Source organism: Lagopus leucura, unplaced genomic scaffold (genome assembly GCF_019238085.1).
Source record: "Lagopus leucura isolate 7727_CA_CO unplaced genomic scaffold, USGS_WTPT01 Super-Scaffold_100002, whole genome shotgun sequence".
Classification (NCBI taxonomy): Eukaryota; Metazoa; Chordata; class Aves; order Galliformes; family Phasianidae; genus Lagopus; species Lagopus leucura.
The window spans coordinates 53,860,469-53,879,157 of record NW_024962263.1 but is presented as its reverse complement, the minus strand read 5'-3'; the positions used below and the strand labels follow the sequence as shown (position 1 = coordinate 53,879,157).

The 18,689-nt window shown below is 41.8% G+C and overlaps 1 protein-coding gene across 15 annotated transcripts in view; it reads left to right on the top strand.

Annotated features, from left to right (window-relative positions):
• PLAG1 (PLAG1 zinc finger) overlaps window positions 1–18,689 on the top strand; it is a 55,967-nt gene that overhangs the window by 16,007 nt on the left and 21,271 nt on the right. For 8 of the 15 annotated variants that reach the window (XR_006178468.1, XR_006178467.1, XR_006178469.1 and 5 more), the window contains exons 1-2: window positions 10,122–10,598; window positions 12,705–12,927. The exons of 2 other annotated variants lie outside the window; for them this stretch is intronic. The gene's annotated coding sequence lies outside the window, so the exon portion shown is untranslated. Of the gene's footprint in view, window positions 1–10,121; window positions 10,599–12,219; window positions 12,331–12,704; window positions 12,928–14,785; window positions 14,851–18,689 lie in introns of those variants that run through there. 5 more of the 15 variants (XR_006178461.1, XR_006178456.1, XR_006178459.1 and 2 more) reach the window with 5 other exon arrangements.

Genomic DNA, 18,689 nt, shown 5'->3' with positions numbered 1-18,689 from the left:
AGAGGATATTTGCCTGAATGAGACCTGGGTTGTTTGCTTCTTACAGATAGGTGCACAAAATTCACATGAGACAAATTTTTGCTGCCCCACTGAAACACAAGTGTTCTCTCAGAAGGAGGAATTCTCTTAAGCTACTTCTAGCTAGAAATACAATATGTTTTTCATAATTTTTATTCTTAAATGGCCAAGGGTACAGCCCAGCAAAATCAGTCAGAAGTGTCTCATACCTATGTCAGATCACCTTCTGTAAAAAGGCATAGTTCAGGGAATGTGAGAGTAGGAAAGCATCTTGTTGGTACTGTCCTTCTCCCCTCATGCCTTCCTGCCACTCCGTGCTTAAGAGCAGAATCATCGTGGGGTTGGCTTCTCAGGGCTGTGAGTAAATCGTGGATGCTCTGAAGGAAGTGGAGGTGCTGTTCCTGATGCTATTTCTGTCCTGTGGTGAGAATTTTGCAGTGTTACTGCGGTCGTGTGTGCCACCTACCCAGTGTGCTTTCCTTTGACAGGAAGACCTACAACTGAAGAGGAAAAAAATGATCTGGGGGAAGTTGGTAACGTTTTTTTTTCTTTTTTTCTTTTTTTCTTTTTTTTTTCTCTCAGCCTGTGCTCAGCATTTCTTAGGTCTGGAGTTGCAGTTTCACACCTTTCGATGCACCAGCACAGGCCTGGCAGGTTGTCTGGGAGATTTAAATTGATCAAAAGTTACTCCAGCTTTTTGGTTTTGGGTGTGATCTCGGTGACGGACTTTCTAGTGATGAAGAGAATCTCTGTCGCTGACTTCAAAAAGGGTGAAATCATGGCTCTGATATCCTCTGAATAAGGAAGCCTTCTGGGGCAAGCTCAAAAGTAAAACATGGAAAGAAGAGCTCAGATAGCTGAAACACTGTTCTCCAGTAACTATAGATACTGTGGTCTCTCACAGGAGAACTGCATACAGGAAGAATGTTTGTTTCTAAGTGCTGATGACCGTGTGAGAATAAATAGAACTAAAGGAGGCTTTAGGAGTTCTGTTGCTTTGTTCATGTGTTTAAAAAATATATATAGCATCCATTTTTAGGATTCAGTGTACTAGAGGCTGAAAAGAAAAACACAGCAGGAATCTGTCCCTTCCCTGTCAGGCTCAGAGAAGAGTGGAAGGGAAAGAAACAGTTAAAGCACTCACAGTTGTGTGTATATGTATACTGTTTAAATTTGTCTGTCAATTTAGCAATGGTGGCTGACACTAGGATCTTTAAATCAAATAGTAAAATTGGCAGTCCCCCATTTGCACAAAGTGAAGATATACTGCCATGTGCACTCCTGGGCTCCGCTACGTTTCAGGCCCTATATCTGAAGTCACATACCAGTGGGATGCTAGTTCTCAGAGCTGTATGGATCGCACAGATGGGAGTTCACAAGCCAGTTGGCTGGCTGGAAACTTATACATGGATCTTGACAATGGAACATATTTATACAGTGTTCTGGTATGCTCACTAGCACATTTGATGTTTTGCCTCAGGCTCTGGATGCTTTCAGAAATCCTGCCTGCAGCCTCAGTCTGCACCCTTGCGAATCTGGCTCCTGTGATGCCCAGCTTAGACCATGCGTATGGACTAGACTTGTAGACTTGTACGGTGGGCAGTTGAATGTCAAAACAAGTCAGCTTGCAATGCGTGCCCAGCGTAAAATTCAGACAAAAATACAATAAATGGCTCCTGTCACTTTTCTAAGGGTTGTTTAATAAGGATCAAGTTTTGTGGCATTTTTCAAATAGCCTGTTTTGAGATGACTAAGCCTAGTTTTATTCAAAACTATTGTCTTAATCATCTCTTGAGAACATGTCTTTCATTGCCTTCCCCTGCAAGTGCAGACATTAGGTATTTTTGCAAATCAGCCCTTGGACACACATGGCAAGGACCTGGAAAATGAATGATTCCTTGTATAGTGTTCAGTTTAAGTGACAGAGATCTCTAGTAGCTTCTGAGCTCTGTAGGACAGTGTTCAATTATCTGACTCAAAAGGATTGGTTTCTGAATGACTGAAGGGGTTGTGGAAAAAGTAATGAAGAAACTGGCCAAATTTGGGTAGAGTTCACAGGAATGACAGCTAGACCACTATTTCTAATTTCACGTCTCTATCCCAAAGGACACGGGTTCAAAACTGTAGGAAAAGGGTAAGTGGGAGAAGTCTGCCAGAACTTTCTGATGAAGGAAAAACATCTTTTCCTTACTTTTTTTTAATGGTTCTACGGTTTTGAATGAAAAAAAAAATACTGAAGCAGACACTAACTTGTAAAATTTCAGCCCAAACAATGGTAGTTTGGCAAAGTCATCTGCTATGTTATATAGAGAAGTCTGTCTTACAATGGCATGTGTTTGGCAGCATAGTGAAATGTGATACTATGAATTCTGCAATAGTGAAACATGTTGGATTTGAGTCAGCATTTGTACCTACTGACAGCAGTCAGTTCTTGTGTGAATTAACAGAATTGTCTTGCTTCAAATAAGGACTTGATAGATGACCATATCTCACATCTTACCAGCCCAATGAAGGCCCAAGATGAAAAATGCAACGTGATAAAATGGCTATCAGAAGTTGTTTAGTGAAGATGATTATACTCGTTTGCATATCAAGGCCCTGCATCTGACAGTTGTAAAACCAAATGTGTAGGGACAGGCTTGGCAGGAGACATGTCGTGATAGCTTTTCCCATGTATTCTAGTTGCCAGCAATTCACTGGTCACAGGCTTCCTGAGCCAGACTTAGCGTTTTTTTATTTACTAGACTTTTCCATGAACATTTTCCTGTGACCTCTTCAGCACCTCAAGTGTCTAAACACTCTACAGCAAGAAGTTCCTCAGCAAAAATATGAAGAACATGTGTGCTTCCTTCTTGAGCCCGTGTCCTGGTGATTTCACTTCATGTCTCCAGCTCTTTCCTTGGAAAAGACACTACTTACCAGCCTGTTCAGATTCTCCTGTCATTCTCTAGCCACTTCAGTGCACATGTGCCTGTGTGCCATTTCAGTTGCATCTCTTACTTATGCTTACTGATTCCACTTGCTTTGTGGAGCTTGGTTTCCTTGTCTTCCCAGGCACTCATTGTTAGTTTAAGCTTCTGCTAGTTTGCTAGATTTAGGCCTTAAGCTTCCTCTTCAGAAGTATTTCAGCGAATGCTGGGAATTATTAAGAGTGGAATAAAACAGGTAGCAGCCTGTGGTGTATTTGTCTTGAATACAAAACGAGAGGTATGTGTGAAAGGGAGAAAATGCAGAAGGTGATAAATACGAACAAAGTAGTGAAACAGCTTCCACACAAAGAAGGCCTAAGTTCTTGGGCCTTAGATTCTTCAGCCTGATAAGAGACTACAACAGGGAGAATGCAGCACAGGTTCCATATCACAGGCAGGGAATCATAAAGGTGTAATGAGTGACACAGAAGCGTAGAATGCCTTAGGTTGAAAGGGACCTTAAAGCCCCTCAGGTTCCAACCCCCTGCCATGGGCAGGGTGGCCTCCCAGCAGATCCGGCTGCCCAGAGCCCCCTCTGACCTGGCCTTGAATGCCTCCAGAGGTGGGGCATCCCCAGCATTGATAAAGGATGAGCAAAGTTATTGAGAATTAAGAGAAATAATGGGAGGTTGGTTGAGAACTAGCTAAAAGAAAGCAATTGTTAATAAAACATGAAATGAAGCTGTAGAAATCCTTGTCACGAGACGTCGAGAGTAAAAAAGTTCACATGGGCACAAAAAGGAACTCCTAACAGAGTGAACGAGTGCTTTGAGGGCTATCAAGTCCATCCAAATCAGGATGTCCCTAACTCCCAAACAGTAGTACTTTCCCCAATTACTCTGCACTTGCCCTTCCTCGTAGGCTGCTATTGGCTGATGCTGGGTGGGCTCTGAGTCTGAATGCTGAGACCACAATTGTGCTGTGCTGAGAGCTCAAGGGAAACTGTCCTAGGAGCCGTAGCTGGCTGGCTGTGACCTTGTATAGATCCACTAGTTACGTCATCTTTTGACGTGTAAGTGGTCATTGTCCTTGGTTTAATTATTAAGACATTTTGTGATTTTGTTTTGGTCAGATGTTTTGTTGTGCTACCCCAAACAGATTTTTTTGTGAATATGTATTACCAAATTTATACAGTGTTTCTAGCAAGAATTTGATTGTCTACTGCCATGGTATCTGTCTGTCTCTTTCTTCCCTGGAAGTAGAGATGCTTTTATGCATAATAGTAGGTTTTTTCTTCTCCAAGAGCTCTCTTTAGTGACTTTTAGTAGCTGCTTATATGATGGTCATACACAGATGTTTTGCATCTCTGCTACTTCCAAGTAATGAATCATTAGCCTCTAAGTGCGATACTCTGTCCTTTGCTGTTACTTTTCATCCCATTTCTGTCGCAGCTGTCCTTAAGATTTGGCACAGCTTTTCTTGTGGGTTGTTTCAGACTGCACAATGCTTCTAGTACCTCTTAGGTTTGTATTTTACACAAATTTTGGTAGTGCTCGTGTAAAGTTGTAACAAGAAATATAAAGGAAAATGTTGGATCAGGAAAGACAGACAAGCAGTCTTGGCAGAACTCCATGAATAACATCCTTCCACCTTTCAGAAAGAAAACTGTTTTCATCTCCTCTTGATCTTCTGCTTTTCCTGCTTTGCAATTCTGGAACTGGCCCCTCTCCTCTCGGTTCAGCAAACTGCTTCTCAGGTGGTGGTATATCAGATATCTGACTGAGTTGGACTTGAGCTGTTGTGCTTCCTTTCTATAAAGAATATTTTGTCATTTTGAAGGAAAGTTGGATGTTTGACATGGTTTCAGCTTTTAAAAATCATGTTATATTTTATTGTTGTGTTTTTTTTTTTCTCTTTACCTTCATGTTTTCATTCTTTCTTCCAAAACGTGATCCAAGAAAGGAGCTGCGCTATCACCAGATACAGTGTGGCCAGATAACTTTTTTCCACCTTTCCTCAATGCTGAAATGAGACAGAAACTTTTCGGATTTAATGCTGTTCTGAGACTCTCTCATCTTATCACGTGGCAGTGTTGCTTCCAGTTAAATCAGATGATAGTCCTGAAATGCGGGAGGCAGTGCTGTGTTGGTATGCTAGATTTCACTTAATTAATCTTTCAGAAGCCCCTGTGCCCATCTCTGAGGTTGGCATAACCCCTGAAGCAGAGGACTGTAAGATTCTCTCTTGTTTTCCCTTTAGTGGAAGTGGCAAGTTGAAACAGTTGCTGTAGCTTCTCCTTGGTGAAAGCTTCTCGTGCTTGGTGTAGCTTCTCGTGGTGCCCCATCAATCCTCTGTGCTCCATCTGCTGCCCAGGGGTAGGGGCCTTCACGCCTGCGGGGTCGGGATGCTGCCAAAACTGCTCATTTAGTAGGTAGTAAAACTTCTGCTGTTCCTGATGTCGAGCTGCTGCACAGAACCTGTAGGTGCAGTTTCGTGGTGATCCTCAGCAAGAACTGCAGGAATCCTATTCAGAGATGGAATCCTTTACCTGAGAGGCTGTTCTCGCCTCTTCCCCCATACTGTCAGTAAGCCCCCTCCAAAGGGGGGCTGCATGGAAACGAACTGCTTTTTTCTGCATTTCATTGGACTGCCTTAACTCTCTGTCCCAGTACTCTGTGTGGTCAGACGAGCACCAGTTTGAGAAGGGAAGGGAGCTAGGAGGGAGTACCATTGAACTGTTTTGGTGTGCAGGCCTGTTCAAAATTGCAGAGGTCTGTCAGCCCGTTCCACTCAGCGGGAAAGCTGTACAGACATTTGTCTGTCTCAGTCCCCTGGCTATCGCTTTGGAAGCAGCACAGGAGCTGTTAGCCCTGCCTTAGGGCTGCTGGGGCTCCCCTGAGCTTGGTGTTGATGGCCTGTGGCCGCAAGCCCATGGCTGACCTGCAGCATGCACTGGGGAACATGTCCTCTGCCCACAGCTGCACCAGGGACCAAGGTGCTCGCCGCTGTGCAGTCACCTATAATTCTGCTGCTTGGCTTTGGAGACTGAGTCCAGAGAGGGGAAGGTAACTGCTGAGGCTGTTTGCCAAGCCAGATATCAAATCTGGTGAGGAATCAGGACTTGAGGTTAACTGCCAGCAATTATCTCTGAGTGATTCTTTAGTGTCTTGTTTTCAATTGAAAAAAAGGAAAAATGAGGTCTCACAGTGCTGGCTCCTATGGCCTTGCAATTCAAGGGAAGTAGCAGCTCTCATCTTTGTGAGTTCAGCCTCTTGCTACTAAACCCCAAAGTTTTTGTGACAGCTGATGTAATGAGGAGACTGAAATACAAACCTCTGGTGTTCCAAGCTCCCGTTCGGGATGCAGACTCCTGAAAGCACTTCCTTGCTTTGCTAAGGAAAGCGTTTCAAAAAGGGATGCGCTTTAGTCATCAAACCCTTCTGCCTGTTTCTGTCAGCAGTGAGTTGTTCCTTAGCCGCTCCTTCCCGTAGCCCTTTCTGGCCACTTTGTGTTCATCCTGCCAGCAGATGTTGTCCCCCAGCACCCAGCAGCCTGGCCAGGCAAGGAGAGCCATGTGTTTGGGATGAAGGAGGAAGATTTTCATCACCAGGAGTCAGAAATAAGCTTCTCGTGTGTGGTCGATAATACGTAGCACGCGTGGTTTAGTAAGATGAGCTTCCAGCTCTCTCTGCAGGAGAAAGGGACGCATACCTTTCATTAACTTCTGCAGATTTCTACGATCTGATAGGAGACGGGAAAGAAATTTAATTTCTACAGCCAAGTCTCTGTGTGTTACTTTCTCATGTGTTGCTGATGACGGAAAGCTTGGGCGGGTGCCGTGCTGTCAGACTGGATTACCCAGCACTCGCTGTCAGGAGTCACACTCCATGCTTGCAAGCGCGGCTTTCCTTTTTCCTGAAGGACTGCAGGTTTGTGTGGGTACAAACAGTGGTGGCATGGGCACAAGTCCTCTGCTATTCAGATTTGTGTGTGCAGAGCACTGTGAAATTTGTACTTGTAATGTTATCTCTTAAGAGTAGAGTAAATCCTACTAAAGCAAGTAGTGTAAATTACACCGGCTGTACTTCAGATAAGTCTCCCTACTGTTGTGTGCAATTAGACAGAGCTTTTTAGAGGATTAATAGTTCTTATATTATAAGAGATTGGACTGTGGTAGGAAATGAGGCTTCCACTGAAAATTTTCTTTAAGCATCCAAATGCAAAGATCCCTTATTAAAATGTATCTAGCTGTTTAGCTTTTCTTAGCAGAAGGTTCATAGGTCGTAGAAACAAGTGCTGTATGAAATTTCAAACCCAATGGCCACCTGCTTTTAAAGAAAAACAGAAGTAGTAGCTCATTTCAGAAAGCAACAAGTTATTTAACTTCTGTGTTGTGCTGTCATTATATGCCTCTGCTCATTTGCATCCATCTGTATGCTATACTGTTTGGATTATTCTTTTGTTAATTTTATTTTGAGCTGCAGAAGCCAGCACGGGCACCTTAGGATTTCATTGGCTTGCTTTCTGGACACTTTTTTTCTGAGAAAAGATGGTCATACCAAGACTGAATAACCCTCTCTGTGTTCAGATCTGTCGGACAGTGAGCATTGCCTTGCATTTTAGCTTTGCTTCCTTGCCTCTGCCTCACTTCACTTTGCTTTTTAGGCCCCCCTTTCCTCTTCACGTTGTTCACTGTTTTGTTTCATTTTTTTTAACCAACTTGTCATCTGCCAAATAAAGAGTACGGAAGAGATTGTTTCCTTATAATTGTTCCTTATCCACCTATAATTTGCTTTCCCTTCCTTACTCTATTTTGCGCCTATCTCCTGATCTTCTCACCTTCGTCCCTATCCCTCCTCCCTTCACAGTCTTTGGTTTTGGAAAGAGCTGGGAAATGTGGTTGTATGCCAGACGGGCTTGGTTATTACTTACATAGGGAAACTTCATCCTGTCCAACAAGTAAGCTATTCGTAGCCTTGAGGGATATATCTAAAGGGCACAGAGTTTCCACTCAAAATTTAAGTAGATTAGATTGTGTGTACATATTTGTTGTGACTTGGCAGGTGTCCCAGTGCCTGAGGTCTTAGAACATATACTTTGCTATACTCGAGGCAAGCTGAACTGCATGTTTCAAGAGACGTTCTGGAGCAGTGGGAGGCTGCAAGGAGTTCACAAAGGTGTTATCCTCTCTAGATCTTACGCAACAGGAATCCTGACTGCTGTTCTGTCTAGTCCCGTAATTTATCTTGGTATTAACTTCTATCAGATGCTTCAAGGGGTGGAATAACCGTAAGGCAGAGAGGATAAAATCCTCTTTTAACTCTCTGCTGTTTTGGATTCTGTTCTGGAAGAAGAGGGCTGCTATTATTTTTTCTGAAGCCCTCTTAAAATCACGATACCATTCTGATGATCGCATTAGAGATGAGTGTTGTCTGCATAACTGTATGCCACCTACTGGCACTGCATCTCACAGGCTAATTGCTGTTAAAAACAAAGTATTTGTGCTTATTAGTTGGAAATTTGCTACGCTGTGGTGTTATTGAGTATCTCTCACTGTTGTGAGAACTGTTGTGAGATGCTGAAACTGCATCATCAAGTTAGTCTACTGTTAATTATTTTAATAGTATTCACTCATGTTGTTGGTTTGTTGCTGTTTATTTGTTTGGTTTGTTTATTTGTTGTTGCTTTTGTTTTATTTTTTAAGTGTCGTCCTGAAATTCAGGTGCTGCAGACACGCTGGAGGGAACTGTGAGGTTAAAGCAGTTGTATTTTATGAAATTGTTTGGTATGGCGCTTTTCCTTATAAGGTCCAATGACCAGTTGTTTTGATTATTTAGAAGGGAAAAATTCCATGAGAACTGTTACTGAAAATGACTAACTTGGCATTAGTAATCTGTCATTCTCTTACAGCATTTGATGCAACACTGAAGTTAATAAAGATTGCTGAAATATCAGCAGCTGAAGCGCTGAAATATCTGAGCTGAAGCGCTCAGATGTTTTCAAATTCATATTCGTATGTGAACTGCTTATTACATTTTCTGGTAAATCACTAGTAGTATCTGTAAATAAATATGGTCTTTGTTTGTGGTGGTGTGATCTCAACATCCAGGCCTTTGTAAATAAAGAGTAGCCTGGATATCTAAGAGAAAAGTCAAACAGTTGTTTCATAGTGCAGGGTGACCTAAAGGCAGCTCGGAGCTGGAGAGGTTCCTAGGTTTTTCTGTTAGAGAGGTGAAATCTCTGCAGAATGATGGTAGCACTGTGCTGGAGAATCTGCAGGAGCCCAGTGGGATTGTCAGGTCAGGTTGCATGGGGAAGGGATCCTTGACAGAGAGGTGGTGTGGATTTATTTAAGCGGTTTTGTTTCTTTATTTAAGCAAGGGTTGGAAGCTAATAAAAATGCACTAGCAGATAGGCAGCACATATGGGCCCCTTTTGCTTGAAGTTACAGAGAAGTATGAGAGAGACGCTGCTAGGATTTACCTGATTTGAAATGTACATCTACCTTACTCGTGCTTTGGGCATCTCAGTGCTTTGGGAAGAAATGCTTAAGAACAGCCGCCCAAACACATTTCTGCTGTCTGTTAGAGCAGGCTCTTAGAGGATGAGGAATGATCTGCTTTTACCTTCTGTATGTTGAAGTTTACCCTAACAAGCAGAAAGTTGCATGTAAAAATTACTGCGTTTCTTTTACTTCTGTTAGGCTTTTCTAAGTACAGAAACATAGGATTCACTCAAGCAAATAATGGGTAGAATTGTCCCTTTTGTAAACCTTATAACAGAGGTAGTGAGAAAGCTTTTGTGATCAACAGTCTAGACACCCTATTTACTATGGTTTTGTCTACAGTAGGCTGCTACTTTGAACGTGTTAGTTCTTCTCATGGCATCGAGTGTCCGTGCTGAACTGAATTCTGCAGGTTGTGTCAGAAAAAGGCTGCTTGCTGCAGTAAGGGCAGGAAATGCACATTGCAGTCAGTTAGATTCCTCTCTAAGGTGTCTTTGAGTTACTGCCTTATAATATGCTAGTTTGTTCTCTGTACCGTATTTCTTCCCACCTGGCTCTCTACCCATGTCCTTCTTTACTCCAGGACCATCCTGATTAGTGGTAAATGCTTTATATGTGTTGGCACTTACGATAAAGATTATGAAGAGGTTGGTTGTGGTGATTTATTAGTTACGAAGGGTCTACATTGTCTCTGGAATTGTGTGGCCTCTCATTTGTTCATGTCTGACGCTACTCAGATGACAATCATTGCGGGACGTACAGATACAGGCCAGTGCCCACAGAAATGAAAGCCAAAGGGCACACCTGGAGGTGTCCTCAGGGATGAATCAATAAAAAAGGCTGTAATGGATCTGTCAATTGACAAGGAAACATAACGAGGTTCTTGCTCAGTGCCCTCACAAGTTCTTTGGGCTGGGGTTCTGCCCGTGACATTGCCACCAAATCCAGGAGTGACGTATTTATTTTTTTTCCCGGATGGTGCACAGTGCCACAGCAGAGGCTTGAGGCAGCCAGGTAAAAGCCCAGCAGTAAAGGTCAGTAGCCTCACCTATGCCATACTGTCCAGCCTGGCCTGGGCTTGCTGGAAGCACTGACTCATCAGATGCGAGCAATACCCAAGAAACAACCACAGGATCCCGCAGAGACTGGAGGAGGAAGCCGATCCAGTAAGTACTGCATGCCCAATTGCACAATAATTTCACAGTAGGGTTTGAACTACTTTTTCTGGAGTGGAGAGCTCTGGCTCAGGTAGCGGCCTTCCATTTGCAGTTCCACTCGGCAGTTCTCAAACGCAGGTCAGGCATGTCTTTATTTATTAGCCGTGGGTTCCTCACCCACACATACGTGCTCTCACTCCCTGGCCCCCTCCAATCTTCTGTGCTCCAGCTGTGATTCCTACGTGTCTTTGCTTCTCTTATCCTCTCACCTGAAGAATAACAGCTTTACTATTGGTACTCCTTTCCCATCTCAAATTATTTTATGTCGAACACAGTAAATTCCATGCAGCCCTCACTCAGCTCACCTTGCCTAAAATTACCAGCCCTGGTTTGCTGAAGTACTACTTGGAAACTTTATTGTCAGTTTCCTTGTACCTCCTTCTTCTCCTTCCCCTTGTTATCTTTTCCTACCCTCTGTGTAAGAGACCCACCCCATAATGAAGGTCTCTTTGCCACCCAAGTCTCTGCAGCCCATCCCATAGTTCCTTGCCCTGTTTGGGAAGCCTGGAGATCTCTAGAAGGACTGGAGAGGTGGCCCTGCTCTTGATGCTGATCTCAGGAGCTCATGGCTCTCTCTCTGCTTGCGTAGGGAAGCCGGGATGCTGTGGGGAGGGTTCATGGCTACACACAGCAAGGAGCAAATACTTCCCCACTGAGCTAGAGCCGTGGCACAGCTCTCATTCCTGCTCCCTGGAATCTCAGCTTCTCGCCTGGGTGGAAGGAGAGAGGGTTCAGAGACTGGAGGGAAGTGGTTGTTTGGGGCAGGCACAGATGCAGTGGATGGATGATGTTACATGTGACTCTGTGTTTCCCCCTCCTGGCTGCACCCCTCACCTCAGTACTCCTCAGTGTCATCTGTGACAAATCCGCACTGTTGACATGGGATTTATTAGCATTCTCTCTTCGGTACCAGACATCACAAATAGAAGAGTTCTTGATCACACTTCTTGATGCTTGTGCATTTTTCACACTGTGTGGTTTTCTTTTTCCTTCCCCTTCCATCAACCGAAAGAGCATCCCCCTCCTAAATCTGTGTTTAAAGCAGCTCACTTCTTTGCTGTGCCAGGTCCCGGACATGAGTTGCACTTTTCTGCCTCCTCTCTCAGCTGATCTGATCTCCTCTTGTTTCCTCCTCGCTAATCGCAGCCTTCCCCAGCTTTGGTTATGCTGCCCCCCTGCTCCAGACCTTAGTCATGCTCAGAGTGTTTATAAATCCGAATGCAGCCTCAAATATAAAGCCGTGCTGTTGCTGAGCTTTGTTAGCGTGCTCAATCTCTGCTGAGGGCGAAGCACTCAAGGAATTTCAAACTGCTTTGCTTTCCTAAAACTTTATTTAGTGTAGTGGACTTGTGTATATGTAACTACTAGTACAGATTTGTCTTAATTTTGCAGCGTGCTTTACAGTAACTTGTAGGAGCCACAATGAATGTGTGGGGGGGAGGTTTAATACAAATGTTGCAAGGTAAAGGAGTTCCTTTTTTTTTTTTTTCCTTTTTTTTCTTACCCCCTTCCTTCTAGGATGTGCTCACCTAATCGTCCTGGATGATGCTTTTCAATAGGCAGCCTTACAGTGTGTTATCTCAGCTTACCTGTGTCTGTAGAAATGAAGCCCTTCCATCTCCCAGGGAGTGGTATCCTTCAGCATAAGGACAGCTAGTTGCACATGTGTGCAATTACAAATGTAATGCCCACTGTTTTTTTGTTTGTCTGTTTGCTTTTTTTGTTGTTCTTTTTTTTTTGTTTTGTTTTAAATACAACCAAGACCCTTTGTTTTCAAATAACTATCCAACAGAGTCTGACGACTTTGAGTTTGGAAACAGTAGTGAGCCGCTTACTCCATCACGTATGTCCCAGAAAAACCTAAAGCAGCGTATATAGTATGTGGAAGCAATTTGGAAAGCATCTTGCAGTTTTGAACAGAACGTGGTGAAAAGAAATGTTGGGGGAGAAGAATTTGAATGTGGTTGAGGGAGGAAGCTAGTTAGCATTATTAAAGGAGTTTGTAATGAGTGGGGTGTGTAGTAACTTCTTTTATTTTTTTCTGATTTCTCTTAGCACATAAAAAGCTGCAGCCCGTATGAAGAGGGGAATTATTAGCTAAAAGATAGCCGTCAGATTTCAGAAGATAAATGAAAGGTGGATCTGAACCTTGAAATTGTCAGCTCAGCAGGAGATTGCAAAGGCAGAGTGGTGAAAGGAGGGTCTCCTGCAGAACTCCCAAGAAGATTGAAATGGATTGTGGAATTCTGGAAGGGGACAAGAAACGGGCAATACAAAGGTGCTAAACATAAACAGTTATAACACAACACTGGTTATGTGCTTCACCTCTACCTCCAACACCCAGCAATACATAGAGATGTTCCATGTTAAGACCACTTTGTTAGCTGATTTAATTAGAAGTATTTTCTGACAGTATTTGGGATCTTGTGTGTGTCATCTGGAGGAGCACTCCTTGCAGTACCTACTTTGTTTTTAAGGTCTTTTTTTGTTTTCCTTTGAAAAAGCAACATCATCTATATCAGTAAATAAATCCCTTTTCTGAGTACCTGTTTGAAACATGAACTGAATACATGACCAATGTAAAAGTTATCCCTTCACATTTTAAAAATAAAATTAAACTAAAACCTTTATGATTGCAAATTTTTCTCTAATCTACAGCTACTTTCCCACAGCAGGAAAGGAGCTCAAGCATCTCGTTGGAGAGCACATTAGAGGAATGCACTCTCTGGGGCTCACAAAAGAACATCTCCATGTTTCCATCTGCCCTCCAGGATTTTTTTCCCATAATGTGCATGAAATATTGCTGCATACCACGCAGTCATGAGACTGTTTTTATTCCATCCTTTTTGTCACCATCTTCCTTCCACCTTTCTGTTGGCGGTTGTTCAAGGCAAAGTCTTGCATATGTTTTTCTCCCATCACTTAATGTAGGTTTGGAAATCAGGGAGGCATTGTCTAAACTGTGTTGCTTAAAAACAACAACAACAAAAAAAAAACCCTCTGCACTTGTCTTAAACTGTGGAGAACAAACATGACAGATCTTTCATCATAGACCACTCAGTATTAATAGTGGTGAATGCTTACTGTGATCAGCCATGTCTAGCAGAATGTGAAGGAATGTGCTTGTCTTAAGCCTGTGTGTTTTGAGAGGTGGAGACAGAGCAGGGCAACAGGGATGTGTCTCACCACCTGTCTCTGTGCCAGTGAGGAACCCTGTCCCTGTACGTGACCTGCTGTGCATTGACATGACGTGGAACAACTTCCTTGTGCTGCAGGGAGCCTTACTGGCTTGGCTGCCCTGCCAATAATGAGCCAATTATCTAATGATTAATGGTAAAGCTGTTTGGTGGCTATGTGCTGATGGCACTTCATCAGGCTGATAGGAGCTGCCAGATTAGTTTGCTGTTGCTGCAGCTCCAGGGTAGACTTTATATGGACCTGGGGAACTTCTGCCTTTGTTACTTGAAATTTGTAGCTGCTGCCAACCACCTGATTCTAAAATCATACTAACCTGCTTGGCTTCATTTCCTCTCACTGCTTTCAGTGATCTGGGTCTATATTATGGTTTTTTTTTTTTTTTTTTTTTTTAATTATTTACTAATTTGACATCAAATCTCAAAATCCTTATCAATTCACATGTGCCCCCAAAATACACAGCATGACAAACTGAATGTGCTGCTCAGTGCACTGAATGGGAAACAGGAATAAATGCAGAGCTACATCCTTGTCTCATTAACAAGGATGCTCTCTTCACAAAACAGCAGACAAGCACTGTGAATTCTGCATAATCAGAGTAAGCTGGTTGTGTATATGCTAGTGTCATTGCTTAGACAAAGCTAGTATGGAGAGACCAAATCAAACTTACCTTCAGTGCCTGAGCTGGGGGTTCTGAAGGGCTCACTGATGGCAGGTTGCTGTAGGCAACTGACCAATTTGGAGAGAGATCTGCTTTGTTGCTTCAAATTTTCCCTTGTTCTGTGTTGTCTTAAATCACTCACACATACATGATAATTGAGTACTGCTTGAGACATAAAGCAGCAGAACTCATCGTATCTCTCACAATGTGTTATTTTTACCCTAAGCATTTTGCATCTTCAGTTACTCTTCCTTAAGCCTTTTGTGTTTTATCTCATAAGGTTTTGTGATACGATCATCCAACATCAGAGCTATAGCGGTAGTAGCAAGGCCATCTTGACTAAATGTAAGTGACACTTCATTTAATGTAAAGTTACAGTAATCCATGAAGTTATTTTCTTTTCAGATAGAGCAGTGGTTCCTCAATTGTAAGGTATCTTGGAGGATTTGCAGCTTGGAAATTGCACACTCTTTGTTAGTTTTCATCTTTCTTTGGGGCTGGGATAAATGAAGCAGAGGAGTCAGGGCAGACATGATCAAGGTTTTAATTGAAATAGCACCAATAAGTGATACATCTAAGGTTATATTTAAAAAACAAAACAACAACAGAAAAAAAAACGCTAACAAAAAAAAACCTGACAGTGCTAAACCTTCTCACAGTTTTCAGCCCCAGGCAGTGTTGTTCAGGAGAGGGCTTCAGTGTTCTTTGGACTGCTGCATAGTTAACAGTGAACTCAAGATGGGACAAAAGTACAAAAGTACTGGGAAGACCACTTTTCCTCCCAGTTACTTTATTTATGTTTGTTGTGAGTTGTCTATTTGTCCCAAGTGTAAATTTCCTAACCATCATCATAGGTCTTGTGCTATTGCAGCCACTTTATTGTTTATGTGGCACCAAGATTTTTCACACTCTTTCTCCCACAGGTTTGTCCCTCTTATTTGAGCTTGTGTTGGTGAGATGGGTATTGCCTTTTTTCTCCTTCCCACCAGGCAAAAAATTATGCCACAACAGAGGATTTCTCCAAGCCCGAGGGATGAATCAATGATTGGATTTCTGTAGTCCTATGTTTTCTTTCCATGATTTTTTTTTAATAGGCTTTGCTATTTAAAACCTGCCCCTGCCTTTTAGCACCCTGTTAACATCTCCAGCAGGGCCAGCTCCTTTGTGCTGTCTGCCTAGCAGACCTTCAGGTGAAATTACTGAACTCTTCCATGAGTTTTACGTTTTCAGCTTAAATGATGGGCACAGTACAAAGTAGTGTGAGTAGTAGCTGCTTTTTTTTCTGTGCTGTTCCAGTGCTGACTATCCCTCTCTGGCTAAACTGCACAAGATCATAAATAATAAACATGAGTGGAGTTTATCTTTTGTTCACCAATATCCTTGTGAATTCCACCTTGCAGGCCAAGCTCCAGTAACTTTTTTACGTAACAGATAACTGAAACTGTTAAAAATACCATGTGTTATGTTTCAAGGTAGATGACTGTCTCAAGGAGTAAAGCTTTTAACTTTCTATCTTATCTAGTTGTGTTCTGCAGCTTAATTGTGATGTTGAAGTTACACATTCTGGAGTATGCAGGTTTAGAAAAAAGTTCTGAAATGTAAGTATGTAGAACACGGTTTTGGAGGTGGTCCAGGCAGACCTGCAGCAGGCAAACGTGAGATTTCCATCAGTTAATTTTGGTAGAAGCTGTAATTAAGCGTAGAATTGACGGTGACCATGATTGTCCTGGAAGAGTCAGAGTGATGTTTTCAAGAGGGAATGCCCGTAGGTCTTTGCACAGATGAATGACAGATTAGAAGGTGGGATCAAAAGGTAGAAGTGAAAAGAAAATTCTCTATTACAGGTGTTTGTCAGTTACGTTCCACAGAGGTCTGTGCTGTTCCTTGCTTTCATAAATGATATAAGTAAGGGATGAGCAAGTGGATTAGCCTGTTTGCTGTGAAGAAGGGAAGCATCCGTAAAGAACAGTAGGAGGAGATTGAAAGTTCTGAAGACTGAAACAAAATGAAAGATGAAATTCAATATAGATAAATGAGGATAACTGAGGAGCAGATACAAGAGTTTGATCTCAGCATTACCACAGAGGTTTGAGACGTGGGGATGATTCTGAGTCATTGACTCATTGATCACCAAAGCACTACTCAAATGATAGGAGATATTAGGAAAAAGAGAGTAAAAGGGAAAATGTCATTATGAGAGTATATAAATTAGTGAGAACTATTGGTATTGGGTGGGTAGCTGGACTGGATGATCTTGTGGGTTTTTTCCAACCTTGATGATTCTATGGTTCTATGAAATCCATGGTTCAATCGTATCCTGAGTGCTTTGTTCACTTTTGCTACCTTTATCTCAGAATTTATTAGAACTGGGAGAGGCTCAGAGAAGGATAATAGGGATGATGAGATGCATGGGGTTGCTATCAAATGAAGAATTCTTATGGAAACTGGGTTTTTGGGTTGGGAAAGCAATGACAACATCCTGAAAATTTGCAAAATCAGATATCTGCAGAGGAAGGAAGAGGACTGTCCACTACCTTTTAGAACGAGAATATACCAAGCTAAGAGAGAAGACAACTTCTAAGCCTTTGAAAGTAAGAGCATCTCCATAAAATTGGTAGTGGAGAGACATGTGAGATGATATCTCCCACTGTTTAGCACCAGTGCAGTGGATATTAAAAATGGATATGGTTTCTAAGGGGAGACCGAAAAACTGAAATATTGTTTGGAAGGACAACATACTAAAAGTTGCTAAATTAACAGAAATCATGTTCAGGAAGCTCTTGGCATCAAGGTAGTTGGAAGTCAGAGGAGTGTTGGTGGGAGATATCACTGATTCTTTACCTATTTTGGCTATTTCTAGAGACAGAATACTGGAGAAGATGTACCATTAATTTGTCTCACACACTTGACTCTCATGTTAAGAGGTTTGAGTGTCTTGTTTTACTCTTGAGGCAAATTAAAATAACTACTTATGGATATGAATTAATTGTTAATTGTATTAGTGTAGGATCTCACAGATACGCTTTGGATATGTGTTTGTGTTTACTTGTACATATACAGGATTTGCTTTTCATTGGAGTTTATTGTTAGAATGGCATGGTCCTATATGGAGAGGAGGTTGGTTACTACACAAAGTTTGCTTTCATCAGTTTAAGAATGATTGCAGATTGTTCCTGGTACGTTCTAGGGCTGTTCTGTGTGTGTGTGTGTTTTTTTTGGTGTTTTTTTTTTTTTCAATTCTAAAATATATAGAGGCACTTTTACATGTTTTAAACATTCTGAAACTAATTACATCAACATTGTTTGCATCACAGCCTTTCCAGAGTTTTTAGAAAAATGTCTGTGCAGTGTTATGGAAATTCTTAAAGCATATAAAAACCATGAGCATCAGATGGGTTATCTCTAGTCAGTTCTTGCTTTCCTTGATTTATTATATCAGCAGGAATCCTTTGGAATATTTAGTAACCAAAACTGAGCTCTCAAGATTTAAAGTGGACGTGAGTAATTTAAATACAGAGAAATGCTGGGTAGTGCTGTGATAGTTTTTTGTTGTTGTTGTTTTGAAATTACAGACTATTAAGTCATGATAAAATAAACTCATAAACTGGTAAAATCGTGTTTTACTTTTCCAGAAACTCAAGGGAAAAAAAAAAAAGGCAAACACAACAGGATTTTATGTAATACTCTTTCTAGTGTTGCATAGTATAAGAGTGAGTTATTTTCTAAAATTAAAAAGCTGGTTGTTTACATTTCTTGACTGTGGCACAGCTTTTTAGAGTTGCAACAAGTTTTATAATCAAGGAAAAAACTGTTGTAAGTAGCAGTCACATTGAGATAAATACTCATCTTCCTGTAACTGCCATTATTCCAAGCAACTTACGGAGTTTTTCTCTAGAAAGTTTGCTTTATTAAGTTTAAAACAATAATGGATGCATTTCTTAAAAGTGCATATGCCTACAGATGTTTACTGGTGAGATCTGTTTGCTTACTGCTAGAGGAAAAAAATAGGCTGGGACATTTGTTCTCCTTGCTTAACCAACTTTTTCACTAATTTGAAAGGATGTGGATATTTTTCTGTAGTCGATTTTATGCAATTTCAGAAAGTTTCTCTGCTTTGTGAATGTGTTTCAAGGGAAAAAAAAAATCTCAAAACGAATTTGTTAAAGTTCTGAATTGATGAAATA